A 13217-nucleotide genomic window follows, 5' to 3' on the forward strand; every position below is an offset into this window, starting at 1 on the left:
TAACCAGGAAAAAACCCTGTACAAACTTCCTGTAATAGGATGCCAAACCTAGAAAGCTTTTTAACTCTCTTTGACTTGCCGGAACAGGCCACTCCCGTGCAGCTCTCACCTTGTACTTCGTGCCAGTCCCCTTACTACCTATATGGTGCCCCAAGAAGGTCACCTCCCTGCTCAACAGTCTGCATTTATTGGGATGTAACTTCAGACCCACCAATCTGATTTTCTACAACACTGCTCTCAAGGCTGTGATAGCTGAATGGAATGAGCCTCCATGTGCAAGTATGTCATCCAAAAATACCAGACACTGCTGTTGCGGAATGCCGTCCATTTCCCTCTCCATTAAGTGTTCAAATGTGGCTGGCGCATTGCAAAGACCAAAACAGAGGACTTTAAATTGCCACAGTGCAGAAAGCAGTCTTGGATAGAGCTTCTGGTTTCAGTGGCAATGGTCAGTACCCACTCCTCAAGTCCAGTGATGAAAACAAGTGAGCACCAGCCACAAGTTCCAAACATTTGTCTACATGTGGGAGAAGGTAAAAGTCTTTCGATGTCACTTCGTTGAGCCTCCTGTAATCAATGCAAAAGCACCACTCACCCCCTTCTTCAGGACCATAACTACTGGAGATGCCCAGTAGTTGCTTGCTGCATCTTCAGCAGTGCCTGCCCCACAGCCTCCTACCATCCTAAGGGCATGCATCTTGGCCGCTGATATATGGGATATATGGGGACTGAGGTTCATAGTTCAGTGGTGCATGGGGAAAAAGAGGGGAGGTGGGGCAAGGTCAGGAGGGAGTTCAGCTTCCTGACAGCCTGATGAATGAAGCTGTCCTTCAGTCTGCTGGTCCTGGCCTGGAGACTCCGCAGTCTCCTCCCTGATGGCAGCAGACTGAAGAAGCTGTGTGACGGGTAGGTGGGATCACATGCGATTCAGAGGGCTTTACGGGTGAGACGGGTTCGTCCTGGAGGGAGGGGAGGGAGACGCCAATGATCTTCTCAGCTGCTCTCACTACACTTCCGGCAGGATGCGTTGCAGGCACCATACCACACAGTGATGCAGCTAGTCAGGATGCTCTCAATGGTGCCTCTGTAGAAGGTGCACATGATGGGGGCCGGGGCTCTTGCTCTTCTCATTTTGAGGAGGAAGTAGAGACATTGCTGTGCTTTCTTGGCCAGTGCGGTGTGGAGAGGTCCTCTGTGTTGTGCACACCCAGGAACTTGGTGCTGCAATAAACATGAAAGTGCATCATCTGTCAGGCAAAAAGCGAGCTGAAGGGCTTTCTGTTCCTCTGACCAAGCATAAGTATGATCGAATAACTCAAATTGGGCATGAAAAGCCTCCCAGTCCGACATACCGGAGTATTTTGTTGTTTTTATTCCAACTGGCTTATTCAGTTCATGGGCGCCGCCATTACTGTTTACCTTTTTGTCCCGTCACTTAAGGCAAGATCGGCTCCCTTACGCCACGTACACCTGACCTCATGGTGGTCAGCGGTGGTGGGTAAAGCCTTGTTTATACTTTACCCTGGCTCCGCAGCCTGAGCCTCCACACGGATCTCTTTAAACAGACAAAGGCATTTATACTTGTCGCGCTTGCCATTGTACTATTGTTTGAAACAACACAGGATTGATTGTAATTGCCCTCTAAATATATCAGGAACCAGTGGTGAGAAGAAGTAGCAAACTTGATGTCTTGCCTAGAGTCGATGGAATAAATTAATTTCTTTATGTATAAACTTATTAGGCTGTGAGTTTATTTGGAGGGCACATGTGGAAATGTACACTTCACCATTCCCACACTACAAAAGTAACAAATAATCATGTAAAACCCGTAAAGCTTGAGATTATTTGTGTCATTAGAACAAAATACTGTATGGATATAAAAAAAACTAATGCAAATGTATCTTTATGTATAGACAGGGGTGTGTCTACATGGTGTCCCCCCTACCAGATGTCTTGCGATAGGCTTGTTTTTAGTAAATTTCTAACTGCATCTGACAGTGGTGGATCCTGGCATGTACAGCTGCCTAGGGCCGCTTTCTTCTCCTCTTTAAACTTAGTTTTAGGTGGTTTCAATAACGTGATATATGACAAATATCGAGCGTGCATAATGTTACGTGATCCATGTAATGCGCAAGGACGAATCTCTCCACTCGCAAGTGAACTTTTCCTTCACTCACAAAACTGGATGTGTGCTTTTAAATATACATTATTGTTATTTTATGAATTGGCTTTGCTCACGCTCAGATATTGCATGTACGCTGAAATGTTGTCTTCACATCACTGAAGACTAGAAGAGCTTTTTTTCTAATTCAGGTGAGGAGTAGGCTTTTCTCACTAAATGGAAGCAAGCTGAATATAGTCAGCCTTCTCTAGTTATGTATTTTAATTATTAGCCTGCTTATTTTAGTTAAATGCTTAAATTACAAATATACATTTATTCAATTATTTTGTTTAGTGCATTTGTATTTTGCTGTTTTTGTATATAGTTTTGCAATAAAAGCATATCAACCTGGTTCCAGAAATAATCACTGAGGGTGCTTCTGAAATTAGTGAGGGTGCTCTAGTCTTAATGCACATTTTCACATATTTTGTCCCGGCTATTGATATGGTTACCCATTGTTTTAGTGTGACAAAATGGCAAGATAGATAGATAGATAGATAGATAGATAGATAGATAGATAGATAGAACACTGAATTAAGCATGGAATTTTATAAGCAAAAAAACATAAACTTGTAAAATGTACTCCAATAATCTTTATTTACAACTTCAAAAAAACAACAACAACAAAAAAACATTTTAGTGCATAGTCAGTGCATGTAGTTAGTAGTATTCAGTACTTATTTGTGTAGTTACATTATAATAACATCACCCTAAACTAAAGTGTAACCCAGTATTTAGTGCATGACTAAGCAAAGCCTCTGTTGACGTCAAGCTAATCAGTCAAGTGAAATCAAACCAAATGACATCCACTGGCACAGAGCCAAACACAAACACAATTCTCAGAGTGCTCTAAAGAAGAGCGTAACATCAGGACACACTGAAAGCATCCTCTCTTAAAGCAGTGCTTGACTAAGCCTAGTCAAAGGAAGCTTGAGTCCCCAAAGAAAGGCAGCAGTAATCTTCCTCCTCTTCCACTGAATGTGACACCAAACAGCAATGACTGAACGGCTCTAGTGCTGCCAGTTCGGCTTGTCCCCAACCGCTGTCCTGTCACATGCCTGCAGAGCACATAACTCATGCAAATCCCTGTGTTTCTGACACGCATGATTGTCGTGCTCTCAGGTGAGCAGCCCAGCGAGATGAATGCCTGCGGATGCGTGTTGTGCCAGTAGGTGAGCGCAGTTATTAATCACTTTTCTATTTGATATGCCACACTCTCCTATACAGCCTTGCACCAAAGTCAAAATTTATTTTTAGTTGGCTGAGCTATTCAGATATAGATCATGTTTTGATGTGGATTATGGGGAAGGTGTGCTTCCAAAGAATGAATGAATGGATGAACGTCACACATAGAAATCATGTTTGAAATTACTAATGTGGCCTTCATGCCTAATAAACATCAGCCATTTCTCCGTCACCCATTCTCCGCCAATACTGACACAGTGTCACTGAGTGACTATGAGAATTCAGCAATATTTGAGTAATTGAGACACTGAATTATTCAATTTGATTTATCTGAACCACCGAAATAAATAAATGTATTAGTGTAGGCCATTTTATTGTAGTCCAAAAGTTTAAGTGATAGTTAAATACAGCTAAATATGGCACTCCCAAATTTACATAGTTCCCTGGAAATTCTAAATTTTTTGATAAAATCCATGTACTGTAGCATGTACAAAAAACTGAATAAATAATCCATTTACTCAGTAACAATAATTAGATGTGCTAGATGAATAGCTGTGGTTGCTATTCTGGTTGTTCTGGTCAAAAAATATCTATGGAAACAACCAACACACATTTGCTATAACTTTGCTTTGCTTACAAAATGTAGTTTTTCTCAAATGGTTTGGTTTAAACCTTAACCAAAATGCTACTTAGTTTGATACATACAGAGTATTTATATGTTTTTAAACCAAATGACCCATGTTGTTCTTAATAAAAATCCATATGGGTTTGAAAGAATAAGCGACTGAGCAAATAATGACAGAATTTATATTTGAACTTTTACTGTACACACATTCTAAACATATATCTCCCTGTATGAACCTGCAGCAATTAAAACATATATTAATATACAGCAGCATACAGTGTCAGGTCATTTCAGGCATCTCAGCTATTTCTCTCAGGGGACAGGCTTTCCTGGAGCTCAGGTCACTGTGAGTGAATGAATGAATTCAATCACAGATTGCCTCACTGAGTTTTGATTCAAGCTCAAGCTCAAACAGAAGAAATTACCACTTTTTTGAACAGTAGCTAAAACTATGATACTGGAGGGAATTAGGTCCATATATTAGCAATATCACACGAAACGCTGCGTGATATCGCTCTATATCAGCATGGCTGTGATTTGGCTGTAGGCAGTCAAAAGTTCAAAGGCAGCGCACTGATACAACATTAAAATTAAATTCAAATATAAAGTTATGAGACGTGGTCCTCAGCCAAAACTATTTGCTCTGGAACAAATAATAGATTAATGAGACCAAAGAGCCCGTTAAATTTACCCAAAATGAATTACAGCTCATGTTAAACCACTATAGAAACATCAGAGCCAGCGACAAATTCCAGAACACAAATAAACCACAACATTAACTCTGATATTATAACATTTAACAGACACGTGTGTGTGAAAGAATGTGAGCATATTTATGAATGACAGAGTGTAAACTCCATTTCTACTAAACAACACAGAACAAGCATTTAACATTTTGTTTTTACAAATACACTTACAGTTTGTTTCATAGTCCATAAATACAGATCATGCATCACTGTCAATTTTCATGATCTCTTTAGCACGTAGACGTGATGAAGCCCCATCAGCACAGCATGTGACAACTTTTACATCATCCATGGCAGCCTCCTCCTTTAAAACCAATGTTGCATCAGTTAAGAGGAAAGGACATTCTCTTCTTTGACCAGCATTCATCCCAGTCACCGCCTGCTCTTCATCAGTGGCCTAAAAAGAGAAACACATTTGAAAAAAGAAAACATTTAATCAAACTATCCATTTTCAGATAGAGGAGTATTTGCATCAGTAAGGATAGGTATATAGCCTGTTTTATAATTTCAACACTTTGTGTGGTTGTTTAATGTCTCTGTCAACCACAGCACTCTAGAATGCTATAATGGCAGCACTAGTATGAGGGCATGTAATATTGTTTAAATAAATATATTGCTTTCAGAAAGCTACTTCTTTACCTGAAACATTAAAACAGACATGACATTCACATACCTCACAAATTTTCATGTACATGGAGGGCTGCTCTTCAAACTTAAAATTCACAGTCAAAAAAAAAAAATAAAAATGACATAATCTACCCCACCCCATTCCATTACAGACCCATACAAACTCTGCTCATTTTTGGAACACAGATAAATATATTAGATATTTTTTTAGTTTTTGTCCTCCATTGCAAGTCTGGGAGACCAATATTTTCTTCTGAACACATGTTCTATATCATTTAATTTAAGGTTTATTCATATATAAATATCGGAATGGATTACTTCTACAATAACTCTGTATTTATGAGGCTTGAAAATACAGATTATTTAGACTCTCCATGGATTAACAAAAAATGGAGAAAATTTTAAATATTCATTTGTTTTCTAAAGACAGACAAAAGTCTTATAGGTTTGGGATGACATGAGGGCATGAACATTATTTTTTGTGTGAACTATTCCTTTAAGAAAGGAAGACCAAGAATGATGACTCTCCAAATCAGACAACTCCAAAGTTGATTTGAGTTCTGCAATGAAAAACATAGACATCAATGGGTTTAATAAAATATGTGCACGTAATCACACTGTTGTTGCATCAAAATGTGAAGTAAACAGGCAGGAGACAACAGAAACATTTATTTTCTAAAAATAACTTACATAAATCTCAAAAGAATGCTGCTCTCCTATGTCTCTGGCTTTCAACCGCTACAAAAACAAAAAACAAACATTCTTTTACTCTTAGTAGAAAAAATAATAATTGATAACATGGAATTATGAAGTTTACTTGCCTTAAACTGTCTTTCTGTCTCTTCCAAAGAAGCTGAGAAAATCGCCCCCTCCTCACAAAAGCAGGCTTCTGTGTAGTTAACTCCCGGAGCGAGCACAATGAAGACACAAGCTCAACAAGTCTGAAATATTACATGCAAAACATTACTTTTAACAATTACCACTTCAACGGTCTCAAAAAAATTATGCTAGTCTTTATTACACAATGCCGTTTTCTTTAGGAAACTACATTCAGTTTAACCGCGAAAAATAACAAATTAACATGAAAATGTGTTAATAACCGTCTATTAACACCTCAAAAAGTGCAGATATTGTAAAATTTTATGTAAATATGACATAAGACACTCACGGACGTTATATTAAAAGTACCTCTTCCATTCAGTAAAAGAGGCCGTTAAGACCTCCGTTTCTGAGGCGAAAAACGCGTCTGCGTATTTTTCAATGTAAGCTCTTTTATTTCCGCCTTTCATGAAACCTCAAAATACTCCCGGACATAAACAATGAATGATGACTTTACATTTTTAATCTTTACTTACCATAATGTCTTTCACTCACTTCTCGCTTCTTTCACGTTGAGAAAATGGCGGCTTCTCGCACTAGCGTCGTCCGATGTTAATGTGAAGTGCGTGCTCTCTTTCACATCCGCGTTCCCAACCCAGCGCCTCTGGGTCATCATCAAGACCAATTTTCAACCCAAAACTGGGTTAAAACAACCCAATGTCCTTTCCAGCATTCTCAACCCAGCATTTGGGTTGAAAAAATAACCCAGCGTTTTTTAGAGTGCACAGACTGAAGTAGTTTAAGTCTTTGGTTCTTTTAATTGTGATGATTTTGGCTCACATTTAACAAAAACCCACAAATTCACTATCACAAATTAGGATATGGTGACATGCCAATCAGCTAATCAACTCAAAACAGCTGCAAAGGTTTCCTGAGCCTTCAAAATGGTCTCTCAGTTTGGTTCACTAGGCTACACAATCATGGGGAAGACTGCTGATCTGAGAGTTGTCCAGAAGACAATCACTGACACCCTTCACAAGGAGGGTAAGCCACAAACATTCATTGCCAAAGAAGCTGGCTGTGCATTCTCGTATGTACATAAAGACATTCAGAGTGCTGTATCCAAGCATGTTAACAGAAAGTTAAGTGGAATGAAAAAGTGTGGAAGAAAAAGATGCACAACCAACTGAGAGAACTGCAGCCTTATGAGGATTGTCAAGCAAAATCCATTCAAGAATTTGAGTGAACTTCACAAGGAATGGACTGAGGCTGGGGTCAAGGCATCAAGAGTCACCACACACAGACGTGTCAAGGAGTTTGGCTACAGTTTTCATATTCCTCCTGTTAAGCCACTCCTGAACCAAAGACAACATCAGAGGTGTCTTACCTGGACTAAGGAGAAGAAGAACTGGACTGTTGCCCAGTGGTCCAAAGTCCTCTTTTCAGATGAGAGCAAGTTTTGTATTTCATTTGGAAACCAAGGTCCTAGAGTCTGGAGGAAGGGTGGAGAAGCTCAAAGCCCAAGTTGCTTGAAGTCCAGTGTTAAGTTTCCACAGTCTGTGATGATTTGGGGTGCAGTGTCATCTGCTGGTGTTGGACCATTGTGTTTTTTGAAAACCAACATCACTGCACCCGTTTACCAAGAAATTTTGGAGCACTTCATGCTTCCTTCTGCTGACCAGCTTTTTGAAGATGCTGATTTCATTTTCCAGCAGGATTTGGCACCTGCCCACACTGCCAAAAGCAGAAAAAGTTGGTTTAAATGACCATGGTGTTGATGTGCTTGACTGGCCAGCAAACTCATCAGACCTGAACCCCAGAGAGAATCTATGGGGTATTGTCAATAGGAAAATGAGAAACAAGAGATCAAAAAATGCAGATGAGCTGAAGGCCAGTCAAAGAAACCTGGGCTTCCATACCACCTCAGCAGTGCCACACACTGATCACCTCCATGCCACGCCGAATTGAGTCAGTAATTAAAGCAAAAGGAGCCCCTACCAAGTATTGAGTACATGTACAGTAAATGAACACACTTTCCAGAAGGCCAAAAATTCACTGAAAATATTTTATTTTTTATTGGTCTTATGAATTATTCTAATTTGTTGAGATTGTGAATTGCTGGGTTTTTGTTAAATGTGAGCCAAAATCATCACAGTTAAAAGAACCAAAGACTTAAACTACTTCAGTCTGTGTGCACTGAATTTATTTAATACACGAGTTTCACAATTTGAGTTGAATTACTGAAATAAATAAAATTTTCCACGACATTCTAATTCATTGAGATGCACCTTTACATTGTCACAGCGTAGAATGTGTGAGTATTACAATATAGATCATTAACACAAAACAAAGTGCAATCTGTCTCAGTTCAGCACAGTGCTGGACTGAGTTACATCATGCAACGTAAAAAGAGTCTTTGAGAAAACTGAAAGAAACGGTGACTGTTTATTATTTGTAGTTTCTTATAAATATCATGACCAGCCAGTTATACTGATGTTATTTCAGAGATTTTTTGTTGATACATTATTAAGATACTAAAAGTATGGAATGCAAACGTGTTACTCAGAATATATTATCTGGGCTAGGGAATGCTCATATTTAATGAGGGGAAAATTGTCTAAACAAATATGGGCACTACATATGAAACCATTTTCTCATGAAGGCACGTCTATGCGTTCATTCTTGAATACAGCTCATTTACAGTCATCTCAAGGAGACAGAAGTTTCCCAGCAGTGCACAGATATCTCTACAACTCTCTTAATAATGAAGGTTTCAAATACTACAGCCTTTGTACAGTAAGTCCAACCCAGAACTATATGGACCATTGAGCCATGCCATTTCACACAACAAACCAAGCCCACAGAGCTTCTAGAGAACAAGCCCAACAGCTCTTGACCTGAGAGACATGTTTACATCTCACAACATCCACATTAGCATCGACTCTTTGAGCAGCATGCCAACACAAAGTAAACGGCTACTTGCTGTACAACACTAATGTAGTAGTGCCTGATACAGAACAAATGACTGGGGAAAATGAGTTGAAAAGTGTGGTGGGTTCACAGAAAACCAAACTACAGATGCAAGAATAATCTTCTGAACAACTGAACTTCACTCATTGAACATGCTCATTTAGTCATCCCACCATACTTTCACATAAAAAAAAAAGATTTTTAGTCTTTTTGTGTTTGTTTTGCATTTACATGAAAAGCAAAATGACTTTAGATATTAAGTCTTGTTATTTATCCATAAAATGAAGAAGTTATGCTTAAAACAAGAAAAAATATCTGTCAATGGGGTGGGAAAAATAAACGTTATTCAAAGGGGGAAAATTAATATTTTTCTTAGTCTTCTGGCAGATTTTCCTTCTCATGTAAATGCATCTTGATTTAAGAATATTTATTTGTACTGGAAAACAAGAAAAATACTGAACAATCATTTTATTACACTGTAAAAATGTTTTGTCCAGTGGGGGAAAAAATTGTTAATCTAAATTTTTATGCAACTAGTTTATTAAAATAACATCATGTAATGACTAAATCAACCTGATTACACTAGGTCACTGTCACGAAGCTCATCTCTAAGAGTCAGGGTAACATCTGCGCTGTAACTACTAATAAACACGCTGTACAAGCTCAACTCTTCAATCAGGGCAATGTCTGCAAAGTGATCCAGCCAGAAATAAAATCACGAGTGACCCACCAGTCTGGAAATGTTGTCTTCTCTCAAACTTTCCAATCACTGCTGATTGTATTTTCCAGCGTCCTTCCTTTTGCGCACTTGTTCTCCTGTTCACTCGCGCTGGAAAGTTCCTCTCGCCTCCCGTGTGCTAACCATTCTTCACGAGTTGAAGGAAGACAGAGGGAGAGGAGAGACGCGGAGACAGCCGGAGAAGGAAGAGAGCAGATAACAGTTGAAGGTTGAAGGCAGGCAACCAATCGGCCTGGAGCTCTGAGAGAGAGAGCAAGGCATGGGGAAGCACCAATGAGGCGGAGCAAAAAGGATGCGAGGACGCGGCTGCCATAGAGAGAGAGAGAGAGAGAGAGAGAGAGAGAGAGAGAGAGAGAGAGAGAGAGAGAGAGAGAGAGAGAGAGAGAGAGAGAGAGAGAGAAGCCGCTGTACGTGAGTCAGAGCTGAAATGTGAAGCGCTTACCCTCAGCGTGATGCCTGCATCCTCAGCTTAGCGCCCAGACCTCCACCCATCCATCCGCCGAGACAATAAAGCATCGGGTCTTCTGGTGCCACGGCATGTTTGCGCGCGCGCGAGAGGTTGGGCGAATGATTAGTATGCGTTTGCCTTCCCTGTATTATGGACTTAATTTGCTCCATCTCTCTCCCTCGCTCTGTGTGTGGCGTGTTCGCGTGTATAGCTGCAGACTGTCTGCTCGCAGCATCAATGTCTCCCAAAGGCCTCGCAGTCTGAGGGTTGCGCGCGTGTTTGTGTGTGTTCGTGCTGTATTTATTTGGGCTAGTTTCAGGGTATCTCATGCATACGTCCATCATTAGCCTACAGAAGAGAGAGGGACTCATTAATGTCGTCCTCACTCAGAGTCAGGGCTGTGAGCGCTGGCAGAGCACCAGCATCGTGGAGCGGTAAGATAACTGGCTTAAGAAGCAGCCAGAGCTCACACACAAACCCCGCCAGCCAACTTCTCCTGCTCCGGCAGAGATCTGTCTCCTCCCAGACAGAAGCGATGCTATCCATATCTGCTCCACACACATCCACACAGTACATGTGTTGGGCTGGTAAGTGATATCCCAGCTTATATACGTTTTGATAACGTTCCTATAAGTTATGAAAACTTTCTTTTTTGAACGTTCAAAATTTCCAATTTTCTGTTTGTAAACGTTTTATAGCAAAAACGTAAATTTAAAGATCTTTATAATTTTGCAAATATTATGGGAATGTTTTTTTTTTTTTCGAATGTTCTCTGAACGTTTTATAAGAAGTAGCTAGTAGTAATGTTCTAAAAATTTTGATGAATGTCCAAATAAGAATGCTTCAGAAAAACAGTTCCTTAAATGGTGTTAAATAACGTTTTTGTGCTAACGTTTTGGGAACGTTAGCACAAAAACATTAGCAAAAACATTTAGGGAATGTTAAATTTGATTATTTCGTAAACATTATGGGACCTTTAGTTTTTCATGTTCTCACAATGTTTTGAAATAAGTAGTAATAATGTAAAAAAATAAATAAAAATAAATAAAAAATAAAAACATTAGATGAGTGTCCAAATAGGAATATTTCTGAAAGGGAAAAAAAAAAAGGTTCCTTGAAAGATGTACAAATAACATTTTTGTGCTAAAGATTTGGGAACATCATTAAAAATCAGATAACTTTAATAAAACATTCTATTAATGTTACTAGAGAATGAATGTTTTGATGACATTCACGTTAATTTATGAAAACATTAAAACATGTTCTCTATAGTTTGAGACAAGTAGTAAGTATTATCGTTTAAAAAACAAGAATGTTTCAGAAAAAAAAAATCCATAAATGATGTACAGTGGGTAAATGATGACACAGACTTTTAAGAAGGGATGGATGTTTGCTTAAAGTGTTAGGCCAAGTAAGTGAAATTAAATTATTTTGCTGTATGTGTGTCATTTTATTTACTTTTTCTGACTAAAAACAACCAAAAAAAGCCATTTTTAAGTGGTTAAGCAAATAATAATAATGATAATCATAATCGGCAGGGATCCCAGACCAATACAATTTGTGTGCCTCCTCTATTTTAAAACCCACGAGACGCCACTGATAAAAATAGAATTATTTGGAGTAGGTCCCATCCGTAGCTTAAATCTGTAAGTCTTCGATTCCAGCTATTGCTGCCAAAGACGAAGGTAATGGCAGAGCCTACCTCCCTGTGTGAACAGGGTCAACCTGGTGGTGGTGGGGAGGATGGAGGGGAATGACACATCAGTGTCTGCAAACACAAGGAAGGGTGAGTAGAGAGCTTATATATATTCCTCATGTCGAGTGACGATTGGCTATATCTAATTGTAATGTGTGACGTAGCATCAAGTCTTCTTAGTAGAACTTGCGCTAAAGCTTCCATTTCTCCCAGAAAGTCTCAGAAGGTGATGATAAGACTAGAAAGTATTTATTTGACAAAATGATGAGATAAAAATAGAAATCTTTGGTGTAGGCCCCATCCGTAGCTTGAATCTGTAAGTTTTAGATTCCAGCTATTGCTGCCGAAGACAAAGGCAGGGGCGGAGCCTACCCCCAAAAGAAATGAAGAAAATTATATACCCACCAGTTGAAGTATTTCTTAGAAGATCCTAGATCATACAAGATGAAATTAAACAAATGAAAAGAATATTTAATTAGACAGTTAAGGCGAGTTCAAAACCATAAAATTTGTACCAGATTATTAGCTAAAAGTATTGGTGCTTTATAGAGTAGAGGAGAGGGAACACAATATGCTGCAGAGAGAGAGACCACGATAGGCCGAATAGTGATAGAGGCCACCATAGGCCGAACAGAGAGAAAGGCCAAAATAGGCCGCACAGAGAGAGAGGCCACGAAAGGCCACAGGAGGAAAGGCCCCGATAGGCCACAGTGGGAAAGGCCCCGTTAGACCACAGTGAGAAAGGCCCTCATAGGCCACAGAAAGTAATGCCTCAAAAGGCTACCGAGGGGAAACCTGAGAAACACAGGCCGCAGAAAGAAATGGTACAAAGATAGGCAACTGAGGGGAAGGCCGGAAAGACAGGCCACAAAGAGAAAGGCTAAGGTATGCCACAGATATTAAGCCACAAAACTTTGTTAGGAGTAATATGAATAGGTATTACACCACCACCAGTAACTGCATATAGTTTACCTTGAGGACAACTTTAAATTATTTGCTGAGCCTTTGGATGGTTTGTGGTTCAGGTCTAATGTATGATTCGAATGTGGAGAATGACCATCTGCCCAGTAGCTTGATGGCTGATGTTGGAACTCCACGTTCAGCAGCAGTAGTGGCCGCCCCAGTCCTAAAGAAATGGCCAGTGTATTGAAGTAGTGACAGACCGCAGCTTTCTAAAACAGTGGCTAAATGAGAGCTTAAC

The 13217-nt window shown here is 39.6% G+C and overlaps 1 protein-coding gene across 1 annotated transcript in view; it reads right to left on the reverse strand.

Annotated features, from left to right (window-relative positions):
• Positions 1 to 10654, reverse strand: part of LOC109074177 (myelin transcription factor 1-like protein) — a 102241-nt gene extending 91587 nt beyond the window's left edge. Inside the window, exon 1 of the mRNA XM_042774583.1 lies at positions 10315 to 10654. The gene's annotated coding sequence lies outside the window, so the exon portion shown is untranslated. The remainder of the gene's footprint in view (positions 1 to 10314) is intronic.
• Positions 10655 to 13217: the final 2563 nt, after the last annotated feature.

Source organism: Cyprinus carpio, chromosome A17 (genome assembly GCF_018340385.1).
Source record: "Cyprinus carpio isolate SPL01 chromosome A17, ASM1834038v1, whole genome shotgun sequence".
Classification (NCBI taxonomy): domain Eukaryota; kingdom Metazoa; phylum Chordata; class Actinopteri; order Cypriniformes; family Cyprinidae; genus Cyprinus; species Cyprinus carpio.